Here is an 11,861-nt window from a genome sequence, read left to right on the forward strand (position 1 = left end):
TGGTACCTGATCCCACCTCTGATGTTTTAGAGGTCCGTGTTTGCTCTGCTCCTCATTTGTATTGTTTGAATGGACTTTTGAGCTTGAATACTCTTCGTTATCTCCATATATTTCACTGTAAAACCAAGGTCCCGTGTCATGGTAGGCGTTGGTATGATAAAGAACTCTCACTGCTCAATGGGTCTGACTGCCGAGTTTAAGTGTAATTTGATGCCCTTCATCTGTATTTGGTGACGTATCTTTATGAGTGAAAATTGCTTGTGTGGGACAAAAAAAACCCCATACAATCAATCAATTTTCAATGCAAGATCTGTAAAATCTTTTTCGTAAATCAAGATTGTAATGCAATGGTTATTTCTATTTTCAATTCTTTTTAATTTGACACATATAAATTATACCTTACATGACCTTTTTGATAAACATGAATTTCATAATTTACTTTAATTTAAAGTGTAAATCAATCTTTATTCGCGAGAACTTTATTTTTGCGAAATAGCGAGAGACCGTCTGCTTAACTTTTTTGTATTTTTGTATAATTTAGGATTATTTCCAACATAGATTCCTTATGTTTTCCCGTTTATCTCACGAAAAAGGAAGTTTAAAAAAAAAACTGGTGACGAAACACCTTACCAAAGAATAAATGTGGCTTGCCGGTTTTGTGACATTGATATTAAAAACATCCACCTCAACAACGATCTTAAACACCTCCGTATCATATTCCGTATATATAAGGCTTAAAATAAAATTCACAACAGTTTTGGATTGACGTGGAGGATCTTGTACAACAGAAACACAATCCCCTATTTTTATCCACAACGATTATAGCACAGTTTAGTATGAACTCTAAAAAATTGTTTAAATCCCTGCATTCTGATTCTACACACAAGTTCTCTGAAGATGACATTAAAAAGATACTTGAATTTCTGATTGACAAACATGTCTTTATAGTTTTTGAATACCAGGTCTTCCAACAATCTATTGGAATTCCAAAGGGTACCAATTGCGCCCCTTTAATAGCAGACCTATTTTATATTCATATAAAGCAAAATTTATTCAAAATAATATAGTTGAGAAGAAGAAAACATTGGCTGTGGCCTTCAACTTGACATTTGTATATATCGACGTATTGTCAATTAACAACAGTTATTTCCATTCATATATCGACACGATATATCCCAGTGAGCTTGAAATAAAAGATACCACAGAGTCTGACACATCTGTTTCATATTTTGATATTTTACCAGAAAAAGGCGTTAATGGTAAACTAACAACCAAGCTTTTTGATGAACGTGATGACTTCAACTTTCCTTACTTACGTAGCAATATACCCTTATCACCTGCATATGGGGTTTATGTTTCTCAGTTGATTCGATATGCAAGAGCATGCTCTACGTACGAACAATTTCGAAAACGAGGCAAGCTATTGACAAACAAGTTTATGAAACAAGAATATCAACAGTTTCGTTTAAAGTCATCATTTCGCAAGTTCCATGGTCGATACAATGACCAATTGTCAGCAAATATAATCTATTATCAAGTCAAATGCTGACTGACTTTTTTCATACCAATTTTTAAGCCATTCTTTGTACACTTAATTTTATACGGATTTTTCCGTTTTTCCTGAACATGACAAGGAGCACACGGTGGGTGTGATTGGTCGGCAGGGGATGCTTACTCCAACATGGCACCTAATCCAACCTCTGATGTTTTAGAGGTCCGTGATTGCTCTGCTCCTGATTTGTATTGTTTGAATGGACTTGAATTGTGTTCGTTATCTCCATATTTCATTTCACCACTTCTAGAATACGTTGCAGCACAGTACGTCTGAAGTTTCTCCTTTACAGAAGTTAATATTTTTGTGAAGAGTAAAGAGAGCGGCTTCGTAGATGACTTGCTGGACCCGGCAATTTTTCTTATTTGTTATTTGTAATGATTTTTATGAAGTTTAGGAAAAGGTAGGGAAGATCAAACTAACCTTCGTTGACTGGAATGTTTGTAAAAGTCTTAAAGACTGAAATGTGATTCTGAAGAATTGAAAAAGTGAGCTGTGAGTTTACGTAGGATTTCCAGATGTAGAATTAAAACCAAGTTCTTCTAAATTCAGTTTTTATAATGAATCTTAAAAACAAAGCCCATATTATTACATGCAATCCCTGTTTGTTGGAACCATATCATATTGTTCAAGTAGTTTTTCTATTTCTTTTATTACCTCTGATTTAGTGAAAACGGAAGGATGGATGTTTTGCATATTAGTTTTTAACTTTCTATCACTAATCCTTTTATATTTTTCTAGAATACTTAATTCATTCTGACAAAGTGTTTAAGTGTCCCCCCCCCCCATTTTCGCCCAAGTCTGGCAAAACCTTCGACAGAATTCATCATAGAAATGAAATTCTATTACATATGAAAGATCGGGGCATCCTGTATTTAGGACCTTTCAAAATAAAGAAAAATAACTTTTAGCTTGTTATTATCAGTTATATTAACATTACCAGTAATGAGGTGTCCAGCGGAACTATAGTTAAAAGAAGAGGAAGAGCAAGAACACTTTATGAGATTTTGTGTTAGATGTTCAATGTAATTGTTTGTTTATAATTGAAAAGATTGGGAATATCTGTAAGAAATGCAGAGTGAGTGTAGATTTCAACTTGAACCATTGATGGCAAATTTAAGTTTGAGGAACCATCGGAATGAATTGGAATTATTAACTACCGACACACTTGGCGGCTTAAAGAGTCTGTGCTGGATAACATCCATATCACAAACACTAGCTTGTATTTTGAAGATGAAGAGTCCAAAACTGGACTTGTTTCAAGTGAACTGAGTAAAATGTAGTGCGAATGTGTGGAAGCCCTGTTTATTGACGTAAGGTAAAAAATGAATCAAAAGAGACATCATGTATATATTTGGTCTATTGTATGACCAATGTCTAGGTGTATTATTGAAAAGTCCCATTACATTCACAGTGGCACATTGTGGGCTTGAAAGATTCTCCATTTTCTCTGTGGTCTTTGCAACCATACGGAAATACATGTACAGTCCGTGGTTTTCTAACCCAGTATTCTTTGCGTTGTCTACGTAATGGGGTTCTTAAAGTGGAATCATTAGTTGGATGAAATATTATTTTTCCAAAACTTCTATCCCTCATTGAAAGGATTGAGTTGTCAGGCGAATTGAAACGTTCATGAAATTGCTGATGGCCCTCTATGCTCCGACATTCTCTTTTTGGATGAATCCTTTATTCCCCAATATAAATCAGTCCTAAGGAGTACATACAATTAATTCTATAGACACCGTTTTATGTTTTACAAGTCGTATTTTCTATAGTTTTAGTACGAAAACTTTGTTAAGTGGGGCTACATTTGAACGAAATATTTGCTATCAAAATATCAATTTTGATTTCTTTTTTACCTTGTTCGCTCAAGTTTCTTCAGTGATTCTTTATATAATTCTAAAAATTACTTTGACATATGCTTGAAAACGTGATGAATTAAACTATATATGCCAAGTGAAGTGACACTTCAATAGACGTGTGATTATACTCATGAAGCAACATCATTCCTCGTGTTAAGAATAACTCATAATTTTTTTCGATAAGTCCTCAAATTACTGATAATTTGTGAAGACCTCTTATAACAACACCAGCTCTCCTTCGAAGTTGTAGTTTTAGTGTGAATAATGGTGTAAAATTGTGAAATTCTTGAACTTCATCCAATACTTATCTGAAAAGTTTGCTTCCACAATGAAATAATTTGAACATTTGCCTAATTTAACACTTCACGTGCTACAGTAATTCACCCTTGAAACTTTTCATGCTGGGTGTGCTTCCATCTCTTACTACTAGATTCATCATGTATCCTTCTAAACAACAATGCATAAGCCTCAAACACATGCACTTAAAGTCGTCATTACATAAGCCTCAAACACATGCACTTAAAGTTGTCATTACAGAGTTTGGTAGTGGAGACCTTTGAATAGGTAATTCTAGACGGAAAGATTAACTTCTAATTCTTTTTGCTTATGTTTTTCATAGTTCTTGATTATATTTAACCTAAAATATGTCCATCCAGAATTTTAACTCTTACAAATTTATTTAGTTATAGACTTTTTGAACCATTTTTAAACTGCAGTAATGCATCATGTACCAAATAAAGAATTTTATAAGTAATACATTTTTTTAGTAAAACATTTTTAAGAAACATAACTCTTGTTGGTAGATTCATTGTTTTAACAAGCACAGATAACAATACGATATAAAAAAGGCAGCGCTTTTTTACGATTTCTAATATGAATTTGATATGTATGACAATAAATATAATTTCACATATACCTCATATTTTTTTTTTAATTTTATGTTATGATAACTAATAATTTCTCTTTCTATTCTCTGTGTCAAACTCTCTACATATCATGGCGAGCTATAAAATTCATTTTTGAAAAAGTAAAATCATTTCATACCTCATCTTTTTTCCCATTTAAATCTAATGCTAAAGTTGTTAATGAAAACCAATGTTTGGAAGTTTAAAAAATATGAAATCATAGAGCAGAGGGACATTACTTTTTAAGACATTTTTCTTTAGGGGATAGATTATCAAAAGTCCTACATGTGTATTATCACTTTTACACAATTCTATTTTTATTCTAATATAAATTGTTTTTAGCAGTACCAAAATATTTCATTTTTTCAAAAAATGAAAAGAATGTAAGAATAAATGTATTTCCATGTATATTAAAGTACTAGAAGAATTTTTCTAATGTTTTTACTATATATTTCTTTACAAGATGTCTCTTTTTTCAAAAATAATTTCTCTTTTTTGAAATTCACAACAAAAGAGTAAATACCGATAAAAATCAGATATATGTCAATAAGTGTTTTAGTCTTTTAAACATTTTTTTTAAATATTTCATTATGCTGAAGTCGCCTTTTTAAAATAATCTCCTAAATACAAAATAAACTCAAACTACCAAAATTAGAATGACTGAGGAAAAATATTTTCAAAGTGACATCTCTTCACAATGCTGGCAGAGTTCTAAACTTATATACACAATTTCAAAAGTTCTTTAACCATAAAATAAGATTAACAATGCTGGAAATAACTAAAATAATTAATAAGTAATTATATTAGGAAAATAAATATATGTTGATTGTATTTATTACTTAGACATAATATCTTGCATGGGCGTAGGTTCTTTTTTTATACTCTTCGTACATCTATCTTGTCTAAACTATAGAAAACTTGAAAAGAGCAAACACATGGATCCCCTGGAAATACCAGAGGTGCCTAGGAAGAGTGAGCATCCCCTATGGAATGGTCATACCCGCCGTAAGCCCTATGTTATCATCAGGTGAAAGGAGTAACTCGAAAAGAAAATCAGTATTAACAGCAATGATCCAACACTTGGTGTTATACATGAATGACACAACAATAGATTTTAATTGAAAACAAGGTTTTTAAAACTATCATAGAATTTGTAAAATGCTGAGAAGGCGTTAAAAGATATTATTTAAAGCCATGATGCCTAATGTGAAGTAAAATATGCTACATATTTAATACATCTTTTGGTGTCGTGGTTATTACTATGAAATCCAATTATTGAATATTTTCAACCCTGTAAATCTTTCTTCGAAACTACGAAAGCCCAAAAGGCTCATTCGAGAGACACAGAAATGTGATCTACGCATTTAAAATAAAAGTATACAAAACTCAATAATTAATCTGTTAAGTTGAATGTTGACTGACGTCTTTCAAACAAATTGTTAGAACATTATCTTTACACTGAATTGTCTACGGATTTTTCCATTTATCCTATCATGACAATGAACATATGGCGAGTGTGACCAGTCGACAAGGGATAATTACGCTTCCATGACAAGATCTCACCTCTGTTCAGAGGTCTATGTTTGCTCTGCTCACAATTTGTATTATTTATATGGACTTTTGAGATAGATCACCGTTCGTTATCTTCAAATTTCATTCAAAGGAAAAGGTATGATTTTTTTAATAAAAAAGGAACTTTTTACGCTTGAAATGATTTTTAAAAACTCACTCTCTCTCTCTCTCTCTCTCTCTGTACAAAAGATTTTTTTGAATTAACAGAAAGAAATATCTGAACAAAAGTTCTGTCGATAGGAAAACATCACGAAGGTTCAACTTTGTTCATATTTCTTCATGATTCATTCGTCTGTGGGAATTGAATTCAAACTTTGACATGTGAACACATTTATGCACAAAATTCATGCTTGCCATGATTAACGATTTTAATAACATGCATATTTTCAAGTCTCCCAGCTTTTGTACCTCAGCTACTAATTTTTCGCTTTGTGATTTTTCTTTCCTATGCCGGAGCTAAAATTGAAATGAAATTAATGTTCAACTAATGGATCTACTTAATTTATTCAATTAGAATATTGTTAAAATTTACTTTACAAATTTGCTTTATTTCTAGGTTTTATTTTTTTATTTTATTTATAGGTTTTATTTCCAATTCATTTATAATTGAATTTAATGCAGTTAATTCGTCTCCCAGTTTTTCAGAACGGATTTTCATCTCATTGTGACGGCACACAATAGATGCGAACTGGTAGTTAATTAGAATTCAGGAAAATTACAAGTTTTCTTCTTCCCGATTCAGGTGCTTCAATACAAAAAAAATCCAGCAGCTTTAGCTTATCTTAAATCAGTACTCAGTAACTTCCTGAATGAATTTCAGTTGTTTTTGCTCTGTGTAAAAAAAAAAATCTTCATTGAATTTTGAGTGGGTATGGATTTTAAAACCTAATCAAAATTCACACACCAACATTTAATTATCAATTTCAGATCTCCAGAGGGGAATTTTGTGACAACAATAACACGTGCTCTCTCATTTCAGGCAGACCTTGTATTGATTTTTCTTCTAATCTGTCTGATTAGAACTATAATTAGTGATAAAATACAAAAGTTAATATCTTTTTTATAAATTCATGTGGGAAATAAATCCATTCCATGAAATAAACAAAAAGTGAATAGGATTATACACAAGATAAGAAACTAAGATTGCATTCTCTTGGTACATTTTGTAACTTTGTCACAATATAAGTACATGTAGAGGTCTACTACCAGCACATTATACAAACTGTACATGTAGTATCAAAAATGAAAATAAATTTTTCCTTTAAAAATAGAAATATATTTTTTATACGAATTAGATATTTAAAAGAAAAATCAACACCTTCAAAGAAGCTTGATTAATTCTGAAGATTTCTGCAGTTTGTGCCTCAGAGATGGAATCAAATCTTATTACATGTACATCTATAATATACAGATTATTGAAGAACAAGAAATCAATCACTAGAGAATACCCTGCTGTTGCATATTTGTCAGGAACGAAAACAAACAGTATAAATTTTCAATCAGTCTATATAAACAATTCGGACAGGTCATTTTTTAAATTGTGTCTCACCTTTGCGTGATTTATATTCATAAATCTCATTTCATACGAAAGATATTCAATATTCTGGGTAGTAAAGGTTTTCATCAAGAAATCTGAATTGTTCGGATAGAAATCTTTGAAATACTTATGAAGCTTGATAACATTAAATCCTGCATTAAGTCCCTGAAATGAACAGTAGGTACTTTGGTAAACTCAAAGAAAACATAACTACCCGCTCACCTATCCTCCAAAACAGTCCCATCTATACCTTTTGTACCAGTTGCTATCCCTAAAAATATAGTTCCATCGGTGACAAATTTTTATTGAATTTCAAACAAAACAGCAAATCATATTGAGCTGCAATATACAATAATGTATATAAAATACAGAAATGCAACAGAACACACAACAAGAATTGAATTTAGGAAATAACAATTACAGTTATATGACGTAAAAATAGAAAATATGGTTCCAGGGGTCTTATTCAAATATCTTATCAAATATAGAGATTAAGAATAGTAATCAACCTCAACAGTCTATAGAAAAAATACAAATCGGGAGCAGAGCAAAGCACTAAAACATCAGAGGTGGAATCAGGTGTTATGGAGGAGTGAGCATCCCCTGCCGACCGATCACACCCGCCGTGTGCTCCTTGTCATGATCGGGAAAACGGAAAAATCCGTACGTAATTCAATGAGTAAATAATGGCTTAACAATTAGTATGAAAAACGCCAGTCAGCATTTAACTAAATGATATATTGTATTTACTGACAAGATCATTGTATCGACCATAGAACTTGCGAAATGATGACTTTAAAGGAGACTGTTGATATTCTTGTTTCATACTCTTATTTGTCAATAGCTTGCCTCCTCTTAGAAATTGTTCGTACTTAGAGCATCTCTTGCATATCGAATCAACTGGGAGACATACTCCACCATTTGCAGGTGATAAGGGCATATTGCTACTTACGTAAGGGAAGTTGACGATAGGAAAGTTGAAGTCATCACGTTTACCATGAAGTTTGGTTGTTATGTTACCATTAACTTCTTCTAGCAAAATATCCAAATATGAAACAGATGTGTCAGACTCTGTGGTTTCTTTTATTTCAAGTACACTGGGATTTATTAAGTCGGCATATGAATGGAATATTTAGATAACGAACGGTATATAGCCCTTACAATTGCCACTAGGGTTCGATGTAAAGAACGATAACTCATTACCGGAACTTGTTTACAGCAGGTCCAAGGTAGCTATTTTATCAAGTATGTCAATAACTATAGTTTCCTGAGTACTCCACTGTCAGCGAAATCTTGTGATTTTAAAATTCAGCACAAATGGTAAACTTATTTATCACGTAGTTAAGTGAAATTTTTATAAAAAATATAAAGTGAAATTTACCCCCCTTCTTAATTTTAAACTGATTACATATTTATACTTTGTCGTTCTTCTTCGTGCTTAGTATAAAGAATGACTTATATGGGGATAACGAACAGTAATCAAGAAGTCCATTCAAAGAATACAAATTTTGGAGCAGAGCAAACACGGACCTTTTAAACATCAGAGGTGGGATCAGGTGTCATGGAGGAGTAAGCATCCCCTTCCGACCGGTCAAACCCGCCGTTGGCTTCTGGTCATGATCAGGAAAAATCCGTTGACAATTCAGTGTGTAAATAATGGCCTAATGATTAGTATGTAAAGCGTCAGACAGCTGTCCATTGCATCGACCATAAAACTTCTTGCAAAATTATAATGGCCTAATGATTAGTATGTAAAGCGTCAGACAGCTGTCCATTGCATCGACCATAAAACTTCTTGCAAAATTATAATGGCCTAATGATTAGTATGTAAAGCGTCAGACAGCTGTCCATTGCATCGACCATAAAACTTCTTGCAATATTATGACTTCAAACGAGACTATGGTATATCCTTGTTTCATCAACTTGTTTGTCAATAGCTTGCCTCGTTTTAGGAATTGTTCATAAATAGAGCATGCCCTTGAGGCAGACAAAAGCCCCATTTGCAAGTGATAAGGGTTTAAGTAATAATATTACATAAGTAAGCGAAGTTGATGATTGAAAAATTAAAGTCATCACGTTTATCATAAAGCTTTATTGTTAGGATACCGTAAAAAAAATTCTAGTAAAACATCCAAATATGAAACAGATGTGTAAGACGCTGTGGTATCAAGCTCAGTGGGATATATCTGCTTAAATAAAGTTTAAAATGCAATGATAAGAAAACGCGATCACTCATTAACCCCGATACAAATCCTAATATGAACAATTCTGATACTTTACCTTCCATTCAGAATTTATTCAGAAACTTCTATATGAGAAGAAAAAAAAACATATCGACGACGTTTTATCAATTAACAACAGTTACTTCTATTAAAATATCGACTCAATACATGTACATGTATATTACAATGAACTTCAAATAAAAGATACCACAAACTCTGCCACATCTGTTTCATATTTGGATGTTTTACTGACTAAAGACGATAAAGGCCAACTTACAACATAATTGTATGAAAAACGAAATGACTTCAATCTTTCCATCGTCAATTTTCCTTAATTTTGTAGTAATATTCAGCTACCACCTGCGTTTTTGTATCCCAATATATTCGATACTCAAGAGCATGCTCTGAGTACGATCAATTTTTAAACTGAGGCAGACTACTGACAGATAAGTTGATGTTACACAGATTTGATCAACCTTGTTTAAGGCCAGCATTTCGTAAATTCTAAGCTGACACTGACTTTGTTAGCAAATATAATATTTCACTGGGTCGTATTTGGCTGACATGTTACATACCAAGTCCTTTGTTTTTTATACTATTTGCCTCGCTAAAGCCAACGGGTTTTTTTTTTTATAAAGATCCTATTTTTGTGTAATATTCAAGAAGAAAAAAAGTTGTTTGCAATTTCTTTAAATTAAAAAGTATCATAAGTCTATACAAGTATAACGGGTAATTTGTGACAATTCAACAATACTTTGCGATATTGCTTCACTTTTTTGGAATATTCAGCTCCATGATTTAAACCAGTAGTTGTCCTTTAAACTTCTTTCTTTTGTATGCGTTTAAGAACAGCACCAAAACATGGAAGAACCAAACAACAATTACAACGTATTAATGCTGCAAAGACAAGGACCATTTATACAATTTCAAAGGAGTTTATTGTTGTTAAGTGTTTCCTGTGTGGGCGAACAAGGACTGAAAACGTTGGATGAAAGTCTCAAAAGACTGAAACTGAAAAAAGCACCGATACCAAGTTAAGAAATTCACTATTTATTTTACAAATCAATGAGTCAATGGTCACTGGGACTAAAAGGAAGTAGCTTTGAATAAAACTTTTTTTCATTTTACTTAAAGCTGCAATATGAGGATCACACATTCCATGAGTTTAACGGCTTATGTGTCTGTGTTTTTATATTATAGAGTTGAGAAGGAAAACGATATCAATAAGAATAAACAAATATCACCAAATATTTCTTTTAAAATATTCTGGAAAAGCTCAATTTAATTAAAAATAAAATGTCTATTCAAATATGAACGTTTTCTTTCATAAACCACTGAAAGTTACTAGTACTCATTTACTTTTCACAATAAATACTGTGAACACCAAGTGCTGCGGAAATCACAAGTCATATGACACCAAGCCAGGTATGTCTACGTCTAGGAATGTCTGTTAACACCATATGTAGTTCATTGAACAGCATCCCCGGGTTTATTGCCTCACATTCCGGTTAACCAACCAAACAATTACGGCGTCGACATTTGGACTTTTTACATGTGGCCATTTATCAAATGCTCGTCAAATGACCCTCAGCACCTAACCGGCAAACGGCCGTCAAATGACCCTCAGCACCTAACTGGCAAACGGCCGTCAAGTGAGCCTCAGCATCTAAAAGGCTAACGGTCGTCAAATGCCCATCGGCACTTCGACCATTATACCCGATAATCTCCATACACCTTACGCACTGAAATGAATTTAATTTTACGAAAACCTAACCTTAAGTACAACTAAAACCGGAAATAAGTAACAACAACCAACTGCATAAATTATTCGAACAGTCTTAGCCCCTAGTAATGTATGCACACGCTGCAATAGACAAGTTATATGGCTACCAGTCAAATTCAGTGCTATATCTCAGCGAACAATTCGCCACTTGTATAAATCATATAAAGGAAAACAGCATATGTGGCACACCTCCGGCTGGTCACGCTACTAGACACAAACCTCGATTTGCCCAATCTAACAAAACCTTTATCAGGGTGGGCACATTTCCCTTTTTGAATCTAGAGGATTGTTCTTCTTTGCGGTAACTGAAATGAAAAACATTACTGTATTATTAGATACGGAGATAATAGACAGTATTCAAAAAGTCCATTCAAAAAATACAAATCAGAAGCAAGGCAAACGCAAACCTTTAAAACATTAGAGGTGGG

Source organism: Saccostrea echinata, unplaced genomic scaffold (assembly GCF_033153115.1).
Source record: "Saccostrea echinata isolate AGI-Se365-2 ecotype Australia unplaced genomic scaffold, CSIRO_AGI_Sech_v1 ptg000001l, whole genome shotgun sequence".
Taxonomy (NCBI): Eukaryota; Metazoa; Mollusca; class Bivalvia; order Ostreida; family Ostreidae; genus Saccostrea; species Saccostrea echinata.